The following is a 24,923-nucleotide window of genomic DNA, read 5'->3' as shown; positions in this document are numbered from 1 at the left end:
TATAGATCAGCGTTTCCTGTCACGTGTAACCCGAATGTATGTAACCTCTCTATAATGGAGATAGAGTAGACATCCGTGGTTGAATATATACATTGTTTCGTACATACAGGAATAGATGAAACCTATTGTACTGGGGAAGAGTCATGAGTGTGAGGAGCTGGGGCGTATTCTCACACGGGGGGTTAGCTGCTGCGGGACAGATAACTATATTAGTATATTATATAACTATATTATAGTATATTAGTACTATATTACATCACAGTTTTAGGTCAATGTAACTACTTGGCAAACTTCTCAATGTTATAGTCCTGGGTTTTTCAGGGCTGTGGAGTTGGTAAGACAAACTTCCGACTCCAAATCTGACTCCACCAAAATGGTCACCGACTCCGACTCCACCGTCCTGGTTTCTAGGACACTCTAGAGCAGTGATGGCAAACCTTTTAGAGACCGAGTGCCCAAACTACAACAAAGACCCGCTTATTTATCACAAAGTGCCAACACAGAAATGTAATTTGTAATTTATACTCCCTTCTCTGTCACAGCTTTCATTGATACCAGCACCCTGAGGACACCAATAAAGCAGAAAATAGTCCCAGGTAGAGCTGTCACTTTAAAATAGCTCTGTGCACAGCAAGTCCTGGGCTGTCTGGGACTGCAGGAAGATACCTGGAGTCATCTCTGGTGATGGCCTGAGTGCCCACAGAGAGGGCTCTGAGTGCCACCTCTGGCACTCGTGCCATAGGTTCGCCACCACTGCTCTAGAGCGTCGATTCTTTCCCGGTGTCTTTTTTCTCTGATCTGTAGTGGAGTAATTACTGAGCATGTACATAATGTGCAGCCACATTTATCTCAACTAAAAACCAGTAAGAGGGGTGACACAACCCACAGCAGACCGGCCACATGTAGCCTTTCAAGTCTCGAGTTAAGCCCTACTGACAGTCAGAGTCCAATAAGCTCTTCCATCAGTTATGATTATTGGTGCAGGAGGCCGGGTAGTGGCCAGTACAGCTGGGAACTCATTACTGTTCCTGAGTCCTCTCCATCTCAGCTGACCCGGCTTACTTAAAGAAAATCTACCATTTTATTTGATGCATTATGAAGCAAACATACCTTGAGAATGCTGTAGCTACACTGATGCAGAGACATATCTTGTTTAATCCCTGAGCTGAGTGGTTTTGCTGAAAAATCTATTAAAACATTATGATAATGAGGCTCTGTCGCTCCTTTGCCTGGCTCGGCGCTTTTCCTCTTACATTACTTATGCACTGCTCCAGAGAATGATGTAGGTTGCTCAGGTTCAGGTTGATTAGTCCTGTTTGAACAGTGCAGACAGCTCCATGTAATCTGTTTATGAACTGCAAGCACCATGCAATCCAGCTTTCCCAAGGTCCTTAATGTTATCAGTGCCGAACGAAAACCTGACGGATTAGGAAAAACCACCGCATTTAAAAAAATAAAAAGTGTTGCGGAGCTTGCACTTACCTTCACTAGGAATAGGCCGGTGAACTTGAGTGCATTCTGGGGACTTCAGCGCAGCACCGCCACCTGGTGGACGGCGGAGGAACTGCCTTAATGAATCCCGGCCGGACCCGAATCCACCGCAGAGAATGCGCGGCTGGATCGCGAATGGACCGGGTAAGTAAATCTGCCCCAATGTCTCCCATACACTAATGCACAAGTAGCTCATCTGCTCCATAGGTCTTCCACCTCAGAAGAAATAGCAGGATCACGCAGGGCATTACAGAAAAGTAATGTGAATAAAGCACTTGTGGTGAGATAGAAGCTTCCTATTTAGCAGGCTGTCAACTACAGCTCTTTTTCTCCCTCTCCACAGACTTCTATATAATGACATCCAGAGAATCCAGAATGAACAAGGAGGAGGAGAAGGAAGGGAACAGGACATCCTATTCATGATGAATGTGAATTGCTACCTGCAACTTTTTGATGACTGTGATGTATTGCCTGGGGCTTAGAGGGTTAAGGACACACATGATTGTAACCCGCTGCCAAAATTCCTTCCTTTAAAGTTCTCTTTAATTCAAGTACCTCGATTATCAAGGAAATGTTCTCCCTCTGTATGAGTTGGCTCACCCGAGTTTTCAGCTGGCAGCAGAAAGGTTACCACACCTCAGTAATTCCATCTAACAAACACTTCCATGGGATCGGATGAGCGCACGGTGCTCCCCCTGACTATGTCACTTGTCTGCTCTCCTTATACCTTCTTCTGTTTGTGTGGCCCTGGCTGCTCAAGGGTCTTCTCCCCCTAAGATAAACTCCTGTGCTCAATTGAGCTTCGATTTTCTGTGATGGAATAGGAGGCGCACCCGAAATTTTGATTTCTGCTGCTCCATCTTGTGATAAGACTCTTAAATAGACCACCTTTAAAAATAAAAAATACCCGCTACAGTAGGGAGCGGTGCTCGAAAATATCAGCTACGATAGGTGGTGGTACTCAAAAATATCAGCTACGATAGGGGGCGGTACTCAAAAATATCAGCTACAAATTGGGGGCGGTACTCAAAAATATCAGCTACGATAGAGGGCGGTACTCGAAAATATCAGCTACAAATTGGGGGCGGTACTCAAAAATATCAGCTACGATAGAGGGCGGTACTCGAAAATATCAGCTACAAATTGGGGGCGGTACTCAAAAATATCAGCTACGATAGGGGGTGGTACTCGAAAATATCAGCTACAAATTGGGGGCGGTACTCAAAAATATCAACTACGATAGGGAGCAGTACTCAGTAATATCAGTTACGATAGGGAGCGGTACTCAAAAATATCAGATATAAGAAGAGACGGTACTCAAAAATATCAACTACAAGAGGGAGTGGTATTCAAAAATATTGGCTACGAGAATGGGGCGGTACTAACAAAAAATTGGCTACAAAAAGGGGTGGTACTTAAAAATATCGTCTACAAGAAGGGGCGGTACTCAAAAATATCTGGTACAAGAGGGGGCGATACTCAAAAATATCTGTTACAAGAGGGGGCGGTACTCAAAAAAATATCAACTACAAAAGGGGGTGGTACCCAAAAATATCAACTACAAGAAGGGGTGGTACTAAAAAAAATTGGTTACAAAAGGAGAAAGTACTAAAAAAAAACAGATAGGGGGCAGTACTAAAAAGATATTGGCTACAAGAAGGGGCGGTACTCAAAAAAAATATCAACTACAAAAGGGGGTGGTACTCAAAAAAAATTGGTTACAAGAGGAGAAAGTAGTCAAAAGAAAACAGGTACAATAGGGGGCAGTACTCAAAAATATTAGCTACGAGAGGAAGCGGTACTTAAAAATATCAGCTACAAAAATGGGCGCACCTCAAAAATATCAGTTGCAGGAGGGGGTGATATCAGCTACAACGTTACTCAAAAATAAAGGGGTACGAAAAACAAATAAATTCCATTAAATTTGGGTAGAAAAGAGAAGGTTGGGGGATTACCTAGAGAAATGGGGACATACTATTGTTCCATATGACGGTTTGTACTGTGTAATGTAATATTATATTTGTATATGTCCCCTATGATTTGTAAAGCGGAATATGATGACGCTATAGAAATAAAGATTATTATTATAACATACATAGAAACTAAAAAAAATATATATATTTTTTTAAAATAACAATTTTAGTCAACCTATCCCAGTCCGAAAAATTTGGCCTGGTGACAACCCTAACCGGTTATTATGTGAAGCCGGGTGTTTGCCCCGTCAGCCCTGAGGGGGTGTTTTATATGCCCTGAGGTCTATCCTTTCAGTAAAATAACATAAAACAACAAAACTTGAGATTTTTTCCTAGAAATCTATGTTGTGCCGTTTCTCTGTAAACGCCGATTCGGCAGCGACAACTATGCAGATAAACCGGCGCTCATTTTTCTAATTCTTTTTTAAGACTGAGAAAAAAAATCCTTCCTACTGTTGGATATTTTTGTAGTTGGTTGTCACTTAAAGGGGTTGTCTTACCAGCTAATCCCAGAGCTACACATGATGTATTTTAGACTCCCACAACCAACTCTATGGGTCACCCCGAAGGGAGATCTCTCACAGTCCCATTAGAGGTGAAGCATTGGTCCTATATTCATGTGCGGCATTAAAGGGGATGTTTAGTCCAACAGTCATTGCACTTATGTCTTTGGTGTGAAAACCCCTTTAAATAACCTGTATTCCTCTTTTATGTTTCGGGCAGATGACAGGTTGTTAACCCTCTGACACAGGTTTAATCCTCACGATATTCTCTGCTACCCACAATCAAAAATACCAGAACCACAAGATACGTAATATGTCTCACTATAAATAATCCCCTTTAAATGTTGCTGCCTTCTCTGCCCCTCTGCTTACTATCAATCCCATGATGCCTCGGAACACAATTACATGACAAGCCAATCTCTGTGTGCTGGGGGGATGCTCCATGATGATCCTCTCACCCTACACTATAAGTATACAGTCAGGGAGGCTGAACTGTGAGCTCCTTATTGCTAACTTTTTACATATCAGTAGGTGGGATCACAGTTTCTATCCACAAAGTGGAGGCTCGCTGCCCACAAGACAAAGCCATCTTGTTACTCCCAATGTATTTAGGTGAATCTCCCCACATGCTATTCAATCAGGCCCTACAGTAAAATTAAAAAAAAAAGTCAGAACCTGAATTTTAATTACAGGGGAAGTCCCACCAAAAAAATGACTACCTATCCATAGGATAAGGTTAAGTGTCTGATCCCATGGAGGTCCGACCACCAACCATTAAAACAGGGGTCGCAACGGATGACCGTACTGTCTACATCGGTCTATTAGACCTTAAATGGAGAAGGGGCGGATGTAAAGAAGATGCTCCCACAGAAGATGTTCACACAGGGGGGCGGGGGCCTTCATTATTGTGGTCAGAGGTGGTTGCAATGATGTGTATGAGCAGTGGCGTAACTAGCACCGTAGCAGCGGTAGCGGCTGCTACGGGGCCCATGACGTTCAGGGGCCCGGGAATGCAGGGCTTTGCCGCGGCTTGTGGTAAGTGGTCCAGGGATGCACGGTCCCTGCAGGGCTTTGCCACGGCCTGTGGTAAGTGGTCCGGGGATGCGCGGTCCCTGCAGGGCTTCGCCACGGCCTGTGGTAAGTGGTCCGGGGATGCACGGTCCCTGCAGGGCTTTGCCACGGCCTGTGGTAAGTGGTCCGGAGATGCACCTCCGGGTGCCTGCCGGATCGTGACCCCGGCCCCCGCCCACATCTCTCCTAGCACGCCTACCTCTCTCCTGGATCGCCCAGAACCTCTTATAGGACCAGCCGATCCTGGTCCCAGGACAACACAGGATAGGGGTTTAGTGTCTGACCCCTGGTGGTCCCCCATTCAGCTACCCCCCCCCCCCCTTCATTAGACATTTATAAGCTTTCCTGTAGATAAAGAATGATAAAATCCCTTTAAGAGTTACACAGAATGAATCGGATTGGTCGATCCTGTTTATTTTCGCCTCTATCAGAAAAACTTCGCTTACACTTCCTCTTCACATTTCCGGAGCCTCTCCCTCACACTGTCTGACCACGGAGATGGTAGAATTCATGCGTCTGCTTTGTGATTTGCATATAGATCAGAATTACAAGGAAATTAAAAAAAAAAAATTATAGTGAAATGAATAGAGTTAGTAGTCGTGACCGGACCTACAAGTTGACAGACAAGGGAACCTGTCATCAGCAGCCCGTTCTCTGGCTCCCCCATGTCCCCATAGAGAATAGTGTGCACATTGCCAAAGTGTTTTTATAATAAAACTGGATTTTTTTCGATAAAACGATAAGTTAGATGAAAGTTTACCTTGCTGTATGCAGAGCTGTGTCCCAAGTCCCATGGGAGGGGCCAGTGAGAAGCGGTTCCTCCGCCTCCCCCCCCCACCCTTGGGACACCGATCCGTCATGCTTCTATTTCAGAGAAAAAAAGAACACACAAATCCCTCCTATGTGACACAGACACATGACTGAGCCGTTTCCCGAGGGCGGGGGCGGAGGAACCGCTTCTCACTGGCCACTCCCAGGGGACACTGCTGTGCAGAGAGAAAGGTAAACTTTCATCTAACTTTTCTTTTTGTAGAAAAAAACCTGTTTTATTATAAAAACACTTTAGTAGTGTGCACACAATAGTCTATGGGAGCATGGGGGAGGCAGAAAAGGGGCTCCTGATGACAGATTCCCTTTAAGTATCTTAAGTCCTTCAACTTTTCTCAGTGCCCTGAGGTTTATGTCAGGAGTTGCCAAATCCCCCCTCCCTCTAGGGCAGTGATGGAGAACCTTTTAGAGACAGAGTGCCCAAACTACAACCAAAACCCACTCATATGTCGCAAAGTGCCAACATGACAATTTAAGCAGTAACTTATTGATCCCTACTGTATCACAGGTTTTAATTGAATTGGCCTCCTGAGTTATCCAATACAATGATGATGGAGAAATTTGGATTGTAGCTTCCCCCCAGGGTCTCCTGAAGAGGAAGGATCAGGGGACCCAGAGCAGGAGCTCCAATGACAATCCATCCCTATCCAACCCTTCCTGCTCCTCCCGTAGTCCTGGCAGTCAAGGATGTCACTTTAAAATAGCGCTGAGCTTGGCACGTCCTGGGCTGTATTGCATCACAGTAGGAAGCCTTGAGCGCTAGCTGGCAAACTCTGTGTTGGGGTGAAGGCCTGGGTGCCCACAGAAAGGGCTTTGAGTGCCACCTCTGGCACCCGTGCCACAGGTTCGCCACCGCTGCTCTAGGGGATCATAAACCATTTAAAGTCAGGAGTCAGCTGAACTGCTGTATCTAAGCTACCATTATATAGGCATCCACCTGATATAGCGCTGAACCGCTGTATCTAAGCTACCATTATATAGGCATCCACCTGATATAGCGCTGAACCGCTGTATCTAAGCTACCATTATATAGGCATCCACCTGATATAGCGCTGAACCGCTGTATCTAAGCTACCATTATATAGGCATCCCTCACATAGCGCTGCACCGCTGTATCTAAGCTACCATTATATAGCCATCCACCTCACATAGCGCTGAACCGCTGTATCTAAGCTACCATTATATAGTCATCCACCTCACATAGAGCCGAGATGCTGTATCTAAGCTGCATTATATAGTCATCCACCTCACATAGAGCCGAGATGCTGTATCTAAGCTGCCATTAAATAGGTATCCACCTTAAATGGAGCTAAGATGCTGTATCTAAGCTGCATTATATAGTCATCCACCTCACATAGAGTTGCTGTATCTAAGCTACCATTATATAGGCATCCCTCACATAGCCTTATTTTTGCAGCTACTGGCAACACCCGGGCTCTAAGTCCTGTATCAATGGGTCGTGTGAGCTGCTAAAAAGTTCTGATGGGAAGCGCTATGTCAGGGCCCAAGGGAAGCATTTTCCCTGGGGCCCATGGGTGATTAGTTATGCCCCTGTGTATACTGACAGACTGCGATATCCCACAATGCAGGTGGTGTCAGGTGGGTGATCTATACTGTAAGTAGATATAGTTATTACCTTGTAGGTGACATTTTTGTACTACTACTTACCCCTATGGATATGGATCCCCTATGGATTAATGCTGCTAGTGCGTCATGTGACTGTGCGATCATGTGACTAAGTGATCATGTGACTCCAGTGGCCAATCAGAGACGTTGGGGGCGGTGCAGGAGCTGAATTGTCCTGATAATGTGACACAAGGGTTGGGTTTTATGAATCATATAACAGAATTAATTTGTTGTGAAATGGTCTCTTTCCCAGAGGACGGCGCTATCCATGGAAATCAGATCCGTGTGCTCACACGTTCACCGAACATCCTCATTACCATCAGTACTGTTTCCCTTTTGTAAACAATATGGAGTCTGGGAGGCAGTTGTGTCATCATGGAGAGAAAACCAGTCACACAACAAGTATTTAATTCCAGTGATAGGAGGTCCCGTGTGTCTCCCTTTATTGATAAAACCTGAAACTGCACACTACAATGTGTCCTATCCGGAGGCAGCATGTTATAGAGCAGGAGGAGCTGAGCAGATTATACGTAAGGGCTCATTTACTAAGGGTCCGCGGCCGTACTTCCGTCGGATTATCCAACGTCTTTGGGATTTGTACGGCTGTGACAGGTATTTAACTGGGGATTGTGTCGTTGGACGTTCCGACTGATTCGGACTGAGCGCGGGATTTAACTTTCAAATTGTGTCGCAAGATCAAGCACTTACATGCACCTGGAGGAAGAAGGTGAACTCCGGGGACCTGAGCGGGGAAGTGACACTTGCAGGATATCGGGCGCACGGTCTTAGTGAATCGCGGCACAGAGCATTATACACGGACAATGCACTTTCTGTGGACTTCAATAAACGGGTAAGTAAATGTTATAGAGCAGGAGGAGCTGAGTAGATTGTACATAGTGTCCTATCTACAAGCAGCATGCTATAGAGCAGGAGGAGCTGAGAAGATTATACATAGTGTCCTATCTACAAGCAGCATGTTATAGAGCAGAATTAGCTGAGCATATTGGAAATGGTGTCCTATCTGCAGGCAGAATGTTATAGAGCAGGAAGAGCTGAGCAGATTGTACATAGTGTCCTATCTGCAGGCAGCATGTTATAGAGCAGGAGGAGCTGAGCAGATTGTACATAGTGTCCTATCTGCAGGCAGCATGTTATAGAGCAGGAGGAGCTGTGCAGATTGTATATAGTATCCTATCTGCAGGCAGCATGTTATAGAGTAGGATAAGATGAGCAGATTGTACATAGTGACCTATCTGCAGGCAGTATGTTATAGAGCAGGATGAGATGAGCAGATCGTAAATGGTGTCACATCTGCAGGCTGCATGTTATAGAGCAGGAGGAGCTGAGCAGATTGTATATAGTGTCCTATCAGCAGGCAGCATGTTATAGAGCAGGAGGAGCTGAGCAGATTTTATATAGTGTTTTAGCAGCAGACAGCAGGCTATAGAGCAGGAGGAGCAAAGAAGATTGTACATAGTTTCCTATCTGCAGGCAGCATGTTATAGAGCAGGAGGAGAAGATTGTATATTGTATTCTATTAGCAGAAGGTTGTAGAGCAAGAGGAGCTGAGCAGATACTTTGTGTCACCAAGGGGAACTGATAGATTCCCTTTCACTTAAATAAGAAAAAAGAGTCAATGGGAAAAAAAATGTATTTATTTTGACTTTTTACCTTCTACTGTTGTTATACCTAATCATTTTCTACCTCTAACCGCTGTTTAGGTGGCTGTGCCCTTCCTCCTGACCTTGCTTTGCACTTCTGTGAATTTACTTTGAATGAGGTGAAAGAACAGGGAGCGCGCTAGATAAAATAGGTCAGAGCGCGAGGAACGAAATGGGGTGAGAGGGTGAAAAAGGGAAGTCAGTGAAGAAAACAAAACTATAAAGTAAATGGATATGTAATCACAAAAATAAAAATAAAAAACCTTTTTCGGTCTCCTCTATGGATAAGGAGGACATAGAACCTAATATGTGCGCATAGAATCCCAACTGTGCTTTGTGCAAACCCAGAATGACGGGACATTGACTTATAATCCAGGATTGTAGCTGGACTTCGTTAAGAGTCCTCACATTGCTCTCTGCATTGAACTACTCTACAGCCCCTTCTATTCTGAGTAAGAGTAAAATAACAAAGCACACAGAAGAGAGGGGATAGAGCAGCTCACTGCACAATGCACAGTGGATATGGAGAGGTTGATGTTTGAGGGCTTGTTTTTTTGTGTTTTGGACTTTTTTTTTTGGGGGGGGTACATATAAAATAATTTTGAAATATAGTCTGTTTGTATACTGAAATACACATCACAAAAACTGGCTACCGGTAATTCTGCGTGTGTTGTTCCCTGAACACTCTTGTAGAGACTGTACCTGCTCCAGCGGAGCAAAGAGTTATAAGAAAAGACGCTCCATAACTGTCACTTGATGGCTTCTAAAGGAAGACCACCACCACCACAATTTTTACTCTTGATTTTTTTATTTCTACTTATTTGCTGTTTGGAGTCTTGTTTTTTGTGGTGTGGGCTGCTTTTTGGTAAATCTAAATATTTAAAATGTTGATTTTTTTTTTTTTGTACCAAAATATTATTTACATTTCTTATGTGCGCATTATGTAAATTTTGTTACCACAAACTCATGAAACGATGCAGAGCTAATCATCTTTTGATAGATATTCGAATCAGCCTGCAAGTGCACTAGGGGCGGGACTGAATTTTTCAGATTCATGACAGAGGCAGAAGCTAAAATTCTCAATCATGGCTTTAGAGTCAGCATTGCAGAGAGACTCCATATTAAACTTAGAGCACTTGCAGATTTCTGTCGGGAAATTGGGTCCGCCCACATTGCACTTGCAGGCGGATTTGCCTATGCAAATATAATATAAAAAATATGATTATCTCGGCATTGCTCCATGAGTTTTTGGTCACAAAGGTGTATTTTTCCTCTTATTAAAGGCCTCAGTCAGGCTTCTGGGGTAGAGGACCCTCTGGACCACCGTGGATGATGACACAAGCCGACACCGGGAGCGGAGTCTAAGTGGCACCCAGTTTTCACCAGGGCCCGCCACAAAGCCGGTTGGACACCAGGTCGTTCCACAGGTGCGACTTGTCTACTGTGGCAGCCACGGCGAGGTACAAAGTCAGCAGGCAATCTTGTGGTCTGGGACAGGCAGGCGGTCAAGACAGGCGGCAAAGGTTCAGGGTCAATGACAGAGCAGGATGTCCGGGCTGGCAGTGGAGGAGCGAAATCGGTAACAGGTCCGGGGTCACAACGGGAGGTCAATGTATAAATGTAAGGATATGCACCTGGGGGCTAATAATCTAAAGGAAAAATATGTTCTTGGGGGGTAAATCTGGGAGAGTCCCTTGTTGAGAAGGACCTGGGGGTACTAGTAGAGCATAAATTGAATAACAGAATGCAATGTCAATCAGCTGCCTCTAAAGCCAGTAAGATCTTGTCATGTATCATTTGTGGTATGGACTCTGGGGATAGGGATGTAATATTACCACTGTACAAGGCACTGGTTAGGCCTCACCTGGAATATGCCGTCCAGTTCTGGGCACCGGTCCATAAAAAGGAGGCCCTGGAGCTGGAGAGGGTTCAACGTAGAGCCACAAAAATGATAAGGGGTACGGAGGGTCTCAGTTATGAGGAAAGATTAAAACAACTAGATTTATTTAGTCTGGTATAGAGACGACTACGAGGGGACATGATTAATTTATATAAATATATGAATGGTCCATACAAAAAATATGGTGGTAAGTTGTTTCAGATTACATCAAATCAAATGACGAGGGGGCACTGTCTCCATCTGGAGAAAACAAGGTTTAATCACCGGAGGCGACAGGGCTTTTTTACTATGAGAACTGTCAATCTGTGGAATAGCCGTGCTCAGGCGCTGGTCACAGCAGGGACAGCAGAGAGCTTCAAGAAGGGTCTAGATGCCTTTTTACACCTAAATAACATTGATGGTTATGTTATATAGAATTGTTTCCCCTAAATCCCTTCCTCATCCAAACCCTTCCCTTCCTTGGTTGAACTTGATGGACAAGAGTCTTTTTTCAACCGTATAAACTATGATACTATGAATACACGGGAACAGGTCACAGGTAATAGCGTTCTCTGAGGCATAGAGCGCAGAGATCCGGTGGGGGATGCTGGGAGAAGCCGGCTTTTAAACAATCCCGGGAAGTGGTCAGCACCAATCAGCGGTGCGCTGGCCCTTTGAATTTGTGAGCGACAACGTGGGCGTCCTAGGGAACGGGTATGCGTGTGCTGGGAAGCCGGGACGGGAGCAGAAGCGTGGAGAGGTAAGTGAGGCCAGCCACCACGGAGATGTGGGTCGCAGGAGCAACCGTGACAGCCTCTACATAGCTCTATATTTGGATTGGGAGGCACTTTGGTCCCATTACACTCCCTTTAAATCAACACAGACCTCCTACAGACGACATTAAATTGTTATTACAGGCGGTCCCCTACTTAAGAACACCTGACTTACATACGACCCCTAGTTACAAACGGACCTCTGGATATTGGTAATTTACTGTACTTTAGTCCTAGGCTACAATAATCAGCTGTAACAGATATCACAGGCGTCTGTAATTAAGATTTATTGTTTATCCTTGCAATCCGAAAGTTTTAAAATCCAATTGTCACAGAGACCAAAAATTTTTTGACTGGGATTACAATGATAAAGTATACGGTTCCGACTTACATACAAACTCAACTTAAGAACAAACCTACAGACCCTATCTTGTATGTAACCCGGGGACTGCCTGTATTGTTACATTTTTTTCTTTTCCTTATCCTTTATGTATACAAACCCTGCAGGACACCGCGACATAACGAAGTCTGCGGGGATCAGATACAATAACCTCCCAGTTCAATGTCTTGTGTAAAGTTCACTGTTCCTTGGAGACTCCACAAATCCTCCACAGACCCAGATTAGACTGTACTCGGATGAAAAAGGAAAAGTACCGCACAGGTTTTTACATTAACACCTATGTCCACAAGCCTTGTCAAGTTATCTCTGCTTTCCAGAGATTATCTATCTGGCGCGCTGCCAGCTGTATAGTCAGGCGTGTTCAGGAAATATATTGGTGCTTGGTAATTTTCTCACACGTGTCCCAAATTCTCAGAAAATATAAAGGGATAGGACATAATTGTTTAAGTTTTGGCTCCTGACTACTGCTGAAAAGCAGTCTAGAAAAAGGGGAGGGGCGAAGTCTTATAGGAAATCTACCACCAGGATGAAGGATTGTAAATCAAGTACACTGAGTCACTTTCGTCTGACTGTGCGCCTTTTTCGGGGATTACACGGCTGTGACAGGTACTTAACAGGTGTCTGCGCTGGGATTTTGGCACAGCTGCGCTGCTTCCATGCGACACAAATGGAGGGGCGTGCCGTCGGACGGTCCGAATAATTAGGATTAAGCTTTCAAATTGTGTTGCAAGCTAATGCACTTACATGCACTACGAAAAAGATATTAGACTCTGTCGGACCAGAGGGGGGAAGCGACACATGCAGGATATCGGGCGTACAATCTTAGAGAATCGCGGCAGATGTGCATTATCGTCGGACAATGCACTTTCTGTGAACTTCCGGGGACCATGTAATTAAATGAGGCAAAGAATCGGTGGATGGGGCTTATTTACTAAGGGTCGCGGATCGCACTTTCCTCGGACTGTTCGTCTTTTTCGGGGATTACGCGGCTTGCACAGGTATTTAACAGGGGTCTGCGCTAGGATTGTGTCGAACGTGATCGGATTTTGGCGCAGCTACGCTGCTTCCATGCGGCATAAATTAGGGAGCGTGCCGTCTGACTGATTTGGACTGAGCGCGGGATTTAACTTTCCAATTGTGTCGCAAGACAAGCACTTACATGCACCAGGAAGAAGAAGGTGAACTCCGGGGACCTGAGCGGGGAAGCGACACATGCAGGATATCGGGCGCACGATCTTAGTGAATCACAGCACAGGACATTATACACGGACAATGCACTTTCTGTGAACCCGCGGACCAGGTAAGTAAATGTGCCCCATAGTGTCCATTTAAAGCCAGGAAACTTCTAGAATTCCCTCTTTTATATTGAATCTCTCCCATTCACCTATAAAAGTTCTTTTCCAAAATCTTGTGACAATGAGAATGGGACACTTTGTAGTTACACGCAGTAGTAGGTAAGTACCTGTGATATGAGGCTGTAGGAAAATGTTATAGTAGATGGACAGATGGGGGCTGCAGGGCATTTCATTGATGGGGGGGGGGGCTGGCTGCAGGGCATTTCATAGATGGGGGGGGGGGGGGTTGCTGCAGGGCATTTCATAGACCGGGGGGGGGGGGGGGGGCATTTCATAGATGGGGTGGCTGCAGGACATTTCATAGATGGGGGGCTGGCTGCAGGACATTTCATAGATGGGGGGCTGGCTGCAGGGCATTTCTTAGATGGGGGGGCTGGCTGCAGGGCATTTCATAGATGGGGGGGGTGGCTGCAGGACATTTCATAGATGGGGGGCTGGCTGCAGGACATTTCATAGACTTCCTGCAAGGCATCCTATCGGTAAGGGGGGCTACAGGGTATTTCAGCATTGGGGGGGGGGGGGGGCACTGTTGGTCATTTCATCATGGGGGGGTGGCTTCAGCACATTTCAGGGGGGCTAAAGGGTGTTTCATTATTTGGGAGGGCTGGATGAGGCATTTTATTGCTAGGGGCTCTGCTGCAGGGCATTTCATTACTTGGGGAGGCTGTGACCAATGAATTCCCCACCCTCGGCTTATACTTGAGTCAATAAGTATTCCCAATTATTTGTGGCAAAATTAGGGGCCTCGGCTTATACTTGGGTCAACTATATACGGTAAAGTAGATTATATATAGATAGCTGGAAAATAGATAGTTATGAGGGAGAGATACAGACAGTGGAAGAGAGATAGAAGATCAATTGATAGATGGATAGATAAATGGTTCTGTAGACAGATAAATAGATAAGAAATAGACATATTATAGGAGATGATAACTAGACAGATAGATGATGGATGTATAGACAGGAGATAGATAATCAGCATCTTACCCCGGGGCATTCACCCAAGGAGTATTAAAGTAGCCATACATCCCCAGCTAACAAAAGTCCATATGCAGGGGGGCCCTTTAAGACAGGGGGCCCTGGGCAATTGCCCAGTTTGCAGCCCCCTAACGCCGGCCCTGTGTATATGACAGAGTTGTCAATGACAACACCCCCTTCTCCCAGCCACCGAGCAAGATGAGGATAGTGGCTGGGACAGAGATAAATTTACAGAACATTTGCTACATTGAGCCGACCTAATGAGGAAGTATCTTTGCTCTGCTGTGTAAACCGTCATGTCTTTTCTTTCTCGGTCCTATATGAATCCACAAATGTTCCCCTATAGGCGCGGACCATGAGGCCGATTTTCCAGGATTGTAGCACGAGATGGCGGTTGTTACACAGAAGAATAAACAGAAATCGCTTTCATTCCACACGGTGAACCAGACGAGTCAAGTTCACTGCTTAAAGGCAACCAGCTTTTCCAGTTTATCTCATGCTTATGTAATCCCAAATCCAGCGTGAGAGAATACACATTACATCTACTTCACAGAACTTTTTATGGGAGATCTGGGCGCCAGTCCTTACAGATGTTACCCGCTGCCATTCTCCTAATAATCTTTCAAGTCAATTAATGGCTAGAAACATTGATCTACACCAATGTCCCATGTCATGAGGGGTTACCAATGCCCGATCAATTTGGCCTCCAGACCAACCAACTATTTGGCAAGTCACTGTGGGGCGTGTAAGCAGTGGACTCTGTGTAGACACGGGAAACCGTAACTGCAGACGCAGAATCTATGTAATCAAAGAGAAGATTTAGCATTAAAGGGGTTGGACACCACTGGGCAAACTGAAACCGTTTCCTCAATGGTCTTCTAGAGGCGTGACCAGGGTAGTCCAACTTTATGAGGCTTCAGATTTTCGGAATTTAACATTTGACCTCAAAGGGTCATGTGAACTCAATTGGTTTATGAGCAATCACCCTGCCAGGACCTTATGATAGTATTCATGAATATAAGATTAAGGTCCTGGCAGGGTGATTGTTCATGACAGTTAGGGATCACATGACCCTCCATCTGCGGCCATTTTATGGACAGGAATGTCTGGCTGATGAGGTAAAAGTACAGGAGGCTTCACTTTACATATCAAGAAAGCAGAGCAGAACTATTACTAGATGTATATTAGTAAATTACCTCATATCACACAAAATGTAAGGTAAAGGGGTTGGTTCAAGTTTAATTGTTATTTAATTGTTCTCTAAAGAATAGGAAATCACAATCGTGGAGCCCAACTACATGGACGACGAACAATCAGAAGAATGGGGGGTTCATTGATCCCACTTAAAGGGGTTATCCAGGTTTTAAAAATTACTGAGGGCAGGGCTGGGGAGGGCTATTTAAAAATAATAAACATGTACTTACCTCGTCCAGCGCCGCCGATGTCCCGCGCCGCGGCCGGTCTTCTCTGTGCGCCAGTTTCATTACAAGGGCGCTCAGGGAGCTCCCGGTCGGCCAGAAGCTCCCATCCAATACCATCTCCCAGCGCTTACAACGCTGAGAAATAGGGACGGATGGGAGGAGCCGGCCACATCGCGGACCGGAAGCTCCTTGTGCTCCTTTGTTTACAGGGGCACGGATTGAAGGGACCGCGGTGTGGGACATCGGCGGTGCTGGAGGAGGTAAGTACATGTTTATTATGTTTAAATAGCCCTCCCCAGCCCGGCCATAAGAAATTTTTAAAACCCGGATAACCCCTTTAATTGAAGGGACAGATCAGGCGTGCCCTGTGGGACGTAAATAGCGGTGCACAGCACTTGGCTAGCGCTCTAGTTTATCTTCTAGAAGCCAGCCCTATTGTACGCCTCTACAGGTGGTCCCCTACTTAAGAACACCCAACTTACAGGTAACCGCTAGTTACAAACGGACCTCTGGATGTTGGTAATTTACTGTACATTAGCCTTAGGATACAATCATCATCTGTAAGAGTTATCACAGGTGTCTGTAATGGAGCTTTATTATTAACTTTGGTTCTTACGACAATCCAACTTTTTTAATATTCAATTGTCACAGAGACGAAAAAAAAAAAATTCTGCCTGGGGTTACAATGATAAAATATACAGTTGCGACTTACATACAAATTCAACTTAAGAACAAACTTACAGAACCTATCATGTACATAACCCGGGACCTGCCTGTACTGTATATGAGGTCAGTGATCGGTAGCAGCGATCGGCAGAACAGGGGACCACAAACCACGGGTTTACTGCAAGATTCTGGAGGGAATAACATAGTATTTTCTATCCCGGTGGCTACATGAAGCGGTTACATTTTAGATGTGAAATAAAAGAAAAATATCAACAAAGAGGAGGCGACATTACCGTAATAAAGCGCTGAATGGGCCGGTCGCCTTCTGTGAGCGGTTCTCGGATTTACTCATTTAGAAGGAGTTTCACAACTCGCACTCAACTTTCAGTTTGAAGTCAGAATATTTTTTCTCTTCTGGCGACACAAGATCTGCCGCCGGTGTCTACAGTGACTGTAATGGCGAGCGCCAGGGATGTGACAGAGAATGGAGGGCGGATACACAGGAACTTCACCCCACTAAAGATGTCACCCAATCAGATGTGTCTCAGTACTACGTCATAAACCCATAGAATTAGAAATAATCCATTCCAATTATTGTTAAAAATCGGTCATCTCCACCACTACGGGAAAGGATAAGGAAGAATTAAATAATGTATAGCGGAAAAATTACTTCCATTGATACATTGGAAAAATTATGGGGTTTGTGGTATTTGATCCAACGGATAATTGAATAATTCCATTTAAATACTTATTTATTCTTTTTTTTCCTCCCCCTGACGGCTTCTTTCTTGGGTGGTGGTTTTGTGGGTGGGGGGTCTGTCTTTGTTTGTTTTGAGTTATGTATTTTAATTATTAATCATTGTAATTACCCGTATATACTCAAGTATAAGCCGACCCAAGTATAAGCCGAGGTCCCTGATTTTACCACAAAACCTGGTAAAACCTATATTGTTTTTACTCGAGTATAAGCCAAGTTTGGGTTTTTTAGCACATTTTTTTTGTGCTGAAAAACTAGGCTTATACTTGAGTATATAAGTTATACCTGGTAATTAAAAAAAACAATTAATCCGTTCAATTTAAGAGGTTTTCCATGAATCCTCGAAACCACCCTACGGCACCAGTCTTCGTAACTGACACTTCCATTGGAACAGTGGTAAAGTCATGGTCAAAGAACCCAATTGGCCAATTAGTCGCTTCCTTGGACCACAAGACATCAATAGTGAAGTAAAAGGAAGCGACGTCCTGTGATCCCAGGAGGACACCGATTGGTCAAAGTGGGTCACGTGACCCTGAAACACTTCTGGCAGAGCCGGCAGTGACAAAGGCCAAAACCTCAATAGAGAATCAATAAATAGCCCCAAGCAAACACTATTTAGAAACTCCATGAACACTCAAAGCAATAGGACTAACCACTGGGCCCCAAGGATTTTAGCCAATAGGGAATCTAGGGTTGACGTGCAACAGTTTCAAGGACCTGGGATCAATGACAAATTAGTCCATTATGGACGAGGTGGAGGACCAGATTCCTATCTTTGGGCCTTGCTGTAGACGGTTATATCACAGCAGAGCCGCCTGTCACCCGACCGTTTCCTTTGAGTCATTTCACGCAAGTTCTTGTGTTGTCATTTAGGACCCGTATAACTTCCTGCTTCAGAAGCCCTGGTGACACGTAAAAATGTCTTCTCTCTACTCTACTCTTCGTAACCAAAATGAAACGACTTTGCTCTCATTCACAGGGACAGGATCTATAGATACCGATGTGGGTGGAAGGGTCGTGGTTCAGCAAAGAAAATTGGTGTCCTGATCAATCAGATCCGTGAGACTTAAGAAAGAACAACATCGAGGTGAATTGGAGGTGAATATGTGACAAAGTTCCACCACAATCATAAGGGCACTGTCTCTGTCTGCAGAAAACAAGGTTTAATCACCGGAGGCGACAGGGCTTCTTTACTATGAGAACTGTCACTCTGTGGAGTAGCTGAGCTCAGGCACTGGTCACAGCAGGGACAGCAGAGAGCTTCAAGAAGGGTCCAGATGCCTTTTTACACCTAAATAACATTGATTGTTATGTTATATAGAATTGTTTCCCCTAAATCCCTTCCTCATGCAATCCATTCCCTTCCTTGGTTGAACTTGATGGACATGTGTCTTTTTTCAACCGTATAAACTATGATACTATGAAGATCGATAGCAGGTATAGTCTACAATATATTTTGTAGCATCACCAGTCTTGTGGTAGAAGTGGCCACACGCAGATTTTGCACATCAATTTAGCTGTTTCAGGGTTTATTTTTTGTAAGGATAGTCGTATTTTTAACAGCATCAGTTTGGGGCGGCTGAAACTTATGGGCCGAATTGTTCAAAGTTTCTTCTGGGGGAGATGGATGAAAAATACACAGATTTTTCATCAGTTTTGCAGTTTAAAGCTTTAGTTTTAATTTTGTAGGGTGAGCTGTTTTTTTTTTTTAATGTCATCAGCTTATGGACTAAATTCTAAAAAAAAAAAAAAAAAAAGCTTGTGGGAGGTGGATGAAAAAGAAAGATTTTCCCATCAATTAAGCTTTTTGGGGGGGTTTACAGGCGGTCCCCTACTTAAGGACACCCGACTTACAGACAACCCCTAGTTACAGACGGACCCCTCTGCCCACTGTGACCTCTGGTGAAGCTCTCTGGATGTTACTATAGTCCCAGACTGCAATGATCAGCTGTAAGGTGTCTGTAATGAAGATTTATTGATAATCCTTGGTCCAATTACAGCAAAAATTTTGAAACTCCAATTGTCACTGGGGCAAAAAAAAAAAATTTGTCTAGAACTTCAATTAAAAAATATACAGTTCCGACTTACATACAAATTCAACTTAAGAACAAACCTCCGGACCCTATCTTGTATGTAACCCGGGGACTACCTGTATAGGCTTAAAAAAACAACTTTATACTATGTATGCATCCTCTAGATTTCTTTTTACCCTCACTACGCTATAAAAGTAGTCACTTTATTGTACAGTTTTGTGTTATTACGATGTTATTACAACTTTTAATCAATAAAAATAGAAAACAATGTACCCGTATTTTCCGGACTATAAGGCGCACTTAAAAGCCTTGGATTTCCTTGGAAATCCAAAGTGCGCCTTATGGTCCGGTGCGCCCTATAGGAGAGCAGCGGACCCTACTTACATAGGTCCCCGCTACCGGAGACCGGAGACAGCAGATCTCCAGTGGGAACTGCAGACCACGCGGCACGAACAACTTCTGCCGCGTGGTCTGCAGTTCCCGCTGGAGATCTGCTGTCTCCGGTAGCGGGGACCTATGTAAGTAGGGTCCGCTGCCATCCTCCACCTCCCCCTCACCTTCCCCGCGTCGCTGCGTCTCTTCTCGGCGTCGCGTCCCGTCGGGTCTCCGCTCCGCCCCCGGACCCCCGCCACGCCCCCGACCCTGCGCCTTATAGTCCGATGCGCCTTATATATGGAATTATTACATATATAAGGCGCATCGGACTGTTGCGCCTTATATTCCGGTGCGCCTAATGGCCCGGAAAATACGGTATCAACTTTATATTTTTCTCTTATTACATTTATTAAGGGAACTTTCTCTGTATTTTAACCTTTGTATTCCATTATTGCTTGTGTAAAAGAAAAGAAAAGTAATAAAAGGAAGAGAACAGCTAATAATAGGGGTGTGAATATTTGGTCGAAACCTAGCCCCTAATTCTGGAAGGGAAAGATGCCACAGATGTTTACAAAAAGTTTTTTTTTTTTTTTAAAGTATTTAAAACGGATCCATTACTTAAAAAAAACTTTGATTACAAACCTAAAAATATGTATTTTCCTGCACAATTCTAGCTCCATGTTACATTAATAAATAACTCCCGTCGGGCCATATAAGAAAGTTAATGACTAACCCTGCAGAAGAATCGGAATTTATGACCCCTGGGCTAATCATTACACTATAAAAACGCCTTAATGTAATTTTTTAGTCAATATTTTTGTTTTCTACGGTATTTGCCATTTTACTCTTAGATATCTGATAAAATAAAGATTAAAGACAAAAGAAATGTTATCACCTGCACAAGACCCTGCATCCGATCCACTAGGAAACATAAACACTCCAGAAAACGTTCATGGTTCTGTATCAGCTTCTCAGATTCTGTAAGGGATGGAAGATACAGAAAAGCAACAATTACAAATCAACAAACTTATGAGAAATAAAGACTGAGATTTCGGCATAATTAGGGGAAGACTCAGGGGGAAAGACGTCAGAGTCACTAACAATAAATGATCTACAAACTACCGGAGATAAAACAATAATTCCAGGAAATATATGCCACAACGTGTAGATAGATAGATATGAGATAGATAGATAGATAGATAGATAGATAGATAGATAGATATGATATAGATATGAGATAGATAGATAGATAGATAGATATGAGATAGATAGATAGATAGATAGATATGAGATAGATAGATAGATAGATAGATATGAGATAGATAGATAGATAGATAGATAGATAGATAGATAGATATGAGATAGATATGAGATAGATATATAGATAGATAGATATGAGATAGATAGATAGATATGAGATAGATAGATATGAGATAGATAGATAGATAGATAGATAGATATGAGATAGATAGATAGATAGATATGAGATAGATAGATAGATATGAGATAGATAGATAGATATGAGAGAGATAGATAGGAGATAGATAGATAGATAGATAGATAGATAGATAGATAGATAGATAGATAGATAGATAGATATGAGAGAGATAGATATGAGATAGATAGAGAGATAGATAGATAGATAGATAGATAGATAGATAGATATGAGAGAGATAGATATGAGATAGATAGAGAGATAGATAGAGAGATAGATAGATGATGTAGACAGATTTAATAGATACAGTTTATAGATACATAGAAAGACAGATTATAACATTAAAGTTGTAAAGATATGTGCATATATATAAATTATTTTCTACGGTGCATTGATGGCTATAAAATAAAGCAACATATGAACAGGTACATAAATAGACATAAGACAGAAATACAACGAGATCAAACTGAATTATAAACTGTGCAAATTTGGATTGATATGAGGCAAATTGCTAGATATCCAATAGATTAGATACTACAAGGATGGGAGTATGGATTAGATACTACAAGGATGGGAGTATGGATTAGATACTACAAGGATGGGAGTATGGATTAGATACTACAAGGATGGGAGTATGGATTAGATACCTGTTTACATTGTAAGCGATGTACATGAATCATGTGAATATCAGCCAATCATGGATCCTGTCTCTATGAAGCCTTTATGTGATTTCCTGTATGATCTTATACTGCACATTACATAGAGCGTTCTGCAGCTTTTTCTGCTGAGCCGTCTGATGTGATACACCCCTTACCCGGGCATTATAGTAAGTGAGGCAATGACGTCATCACATAACACCTGCCGGCCTGTGCTGTACACAGCAGCGCGGGGGCGCTATGGTGGAGTGGGGAGCCAACATCTCCCGGCTCCATCATTAGCTCATGTGATTGCGGCAGTGTCCTGGTCTTTGAGAGGGATTATACAAACTTTGCAAGTTACCCATTATCCGTGGATAGGAGAAAACAAGCTGAGCACAGCGCTCAGGTAACACCGGCACTATCATTCATACCTATGTGTGGCAGAGATACCTGTGCCTGCACCTACCATTAGTGAATAAGGGCCCCTACTTTTCTTATTGCTAGGAGTCGCTTTCTCATGGAGGTCCGAGCAGCCGCCACCCTCAGCGATCAGCTTGTTATCCCCAATCCTGTGGATTGCAAAGTGGGTACAACCCCTTTAAAAATAACCTTTCATGCTTATTGCACAACTGCCCCCTCGGGTAGGGTATAAAAAAATCCTTTTTATTCTTCCCTCTGGTTAAAACAGGCCCTTTGAGATGAGACGAGTCACTTTTAGAGGCTGTAGTGGGGGGACGTCAATTCAGATGTCATCTTAGACTCTATAGCACATAGAGCTATCATTTTAAAGATTCGAATTTCATCTTTTCAAGGATTGTGGTTCTGTGGGCTACAGAACAGCATCTATGGAGAGTTCAATGTATAGTTAGGAATTACTTTTCCTGCAACTCCCATTCATCGCTCTCGCCTGTTAGTTATTTTTAGTATTTCTGGAATATCTGTATTCTCTTTTATTCTTTTCTAAAATTAAACAGGTCCACTTTAACCCCTTAAGGACACAGCCTAATATGGTCCTTAAACAAGTTGTCCCGACATTGTAAGAGTTGACTCCCCCTCTCCCCCCATGGATCATGTGTCGAAGAGACCAAAAGTTCCTCTGTATATGGCTATAGAGTGGTTGATAAAAAAAGTTGTGGACCTTTAAAGATCCTTTCTTTCTTCTTCCATTTTTTATCTCTATATCTTGATCATTTCTGTTGCTCTTACTATATGAGGGCTTGTTTATTATGGGATAAGTATACATTTTTTGTGACATTATTTTACCAAATGGTAAAAACAGCAATTTTAACTTTGTTGTAACTTCTGCACTGTGCGATACAAACAATGGTACGGATCTTGTGGCACAATTATGGCAATCCCAAATCTATATCGCCATCTAAAGGAAATCTACCATCAAAATCCATTATAATAAACCAAGGACAAATAGATCCAGGCACCATGACTGTGGTAATCTTCTTATATGTGTTATCCATGGCCTCCTTCTTTCTAAAATCAACTTTTATAATTATGCTAATGAGTCTGAAAGGCTGGGGGTTGTTACCAGATCTCCTCCGTGCTGTGACTTCACAGGCACTTCTCCCTCCCACCATGTGCTCACTGCATGCAGAGATTACAGAACGTTTTGTTCTAAAAACCTATGCTGCTGCAATGCCCCTAGATCCCTTCTGGCTCATTAGCATTATTTTAAAAGTTGATTTTTGAAGGAAGGAGGCCATGGATAATAAAAATATGAAGATTACCACAATCATGCCTGGATCTATGTATAAATGTCCCTGGTTTATCATGCATTTACTTTGATGGTAGAAAACCAACGAATCTGTTAGCAAATATGTGAGGGGGCTTGTTTTTTGCATGGCAAGCTACAGTTTTGAATGGTCCTATCTTGGGGTACATTTTTGATTTATTACAATTTCATTATTGTGGAGGAAGGATGAAAACAAATAAGGATATATGCTCTATCCTTCAAGGGCTTATCCGGCACAGGCAGAGACATAGACGAATTTGTTTAGTAACAATCTACTCCTATATGTTCTGCTGATTGGTAAGAGTAGCAATAATAATTATAATAATTCTTTATTTATATAGCGCACACAGATTACGGAGCGCTGCACAAGCATGTCAAATCAGTCCCTGTCCCCATGGGGCTCACAATCTAAACAACCTAACAGTATGTTTTGGAGTGTGGGAGGAAACCGGAGGACCCGGAGGAAACCCACGCAAACACGGAGAGAACATACAAACTCTTTGCAGATGTTGACCTGGGTGGGATTCGAACCCAGGACCCCAGCGCTGCAGGGCAGAAGTGCTACTCACTCGCCCATAAAACAAAGACCTATCCTAAGGATCCAGCCACATCCTGGAATATACCATTAAATGTGCCTGCGATATATAAGAAAATATTCCAACATAACCACAAACTATACGGCAAAGCTGAAAATACGGTGGTGAAAACCAGACTGGAACCATAGAGCTTCAAGTGTCTTCCTGTGGTTTACAGTATTATAATAATATTATCTCTCACATCTCTGCTCCATCCCATGCTGAATGAAGAGATCACTGCAGCTATACAGTAATAGTAACCCCTTCACCACTGCCACATAGATACTGCTGAACTGTGGCGTTTGGATCCGATTCAATAAATCAGATTAAAACCATATCAGGATTGCGATTCTAGGTGCTGCAGAAACTGAAATAAACACTGTTAACGTGTAAGTCAGGAGTGTGATTTCTATATAGAGCTCACCACTCCTAATTGTAACTATAACTGTGGATATATCCGGGTCCATGCCAAAACGAAACATAGTTTTAATTCTTTATTAACGGATAGATTTTCCTGTTTAAAACAGGAGGAGGTAGTGTCCTATCTGCAGGCAGCATGTTAAAGAGCTGGAGGAGCTGAGCAGATTGTACATAGTGTCCCATCTGCAGGCAGCATGTTATAGAGCAGGAGGAGCTGAGCAGATTGTACATAGTGTCCCATCTGCAGGCAGCATCTTATAGAGCAGGAGGAGCTGAGCAGATTGCACATAGTGTCCCATCTGCAGGCAGCATGTTATAGAG

At 43.5% G+C, this 24,923-nt stretch overlaps 2 protein-coding genes across 6 annotated transcripts in view; both read right to left on the bottom strand.

Moving 5' to 3' along the window:
* The window catches only part of LOC140121060 (uncharacterized), a 325,444-nt gene that overhangs the window by 124,220 nt on the left and 176,301 nt on the right, over window positions 1-24,923 (bottom strand). Inside the window, exon 1 of one of the 2 annotated variants that reach the window (XM_072140246.1) lies at window positions 5,653-5,656. The exons of the other annotated variant lie outside the window; for it this stretch is intronic. The gene's annotated coding sequence lies outside the window, so the exon portion shown is untranslated. Of the gene's footprint in view, window positions 1-5,652; window positions 5,657-24,923 lie in introns of those variants that run through there. 2 annotated transcript variants of the gene reach the window in all.
* TRERF1 (transcriptional regulating factor 1) overlaps window positions 1-24,923 on the bottom strand; it is a 71,390-nt gene that overhangs the window by 25,535 nt on the left and 20,932 nt on the right. For all 4 annotated transcript variants that reach the window (XM_072140227.1, XM_072140226.1, XM_072140224.1 and 1 more), the window contains exon 2: window positions 20,686-20,768. The gene's annotated coding sequence lies outside the window, so the exon portion shown is untranslated. The remainder of the gene's footprint in view (window positions 1-20,685; window positions 20,769-24,923) is intronic.

Source organism: Engystomops pustulosus, chromosome 3 (genome assembly GCF_040894005.1).
Source record: "Engystomops pustulosus chromosome 3, aEngPut4.maternal, whole genome shotgun sequence".
Taxonomy (NCBI): domain Eukaryota; kingdom Metazoa; phylum Chordata; class Amphibia; order Anura; family Leptodactylidae; genus Engystomops; species Engystomops pustulosus.
The sequence above is the reverse complement of the archived record's forward strand: the minus strand, read 5'-3'. Positions and strand labels throughout refer to the sequence as shown.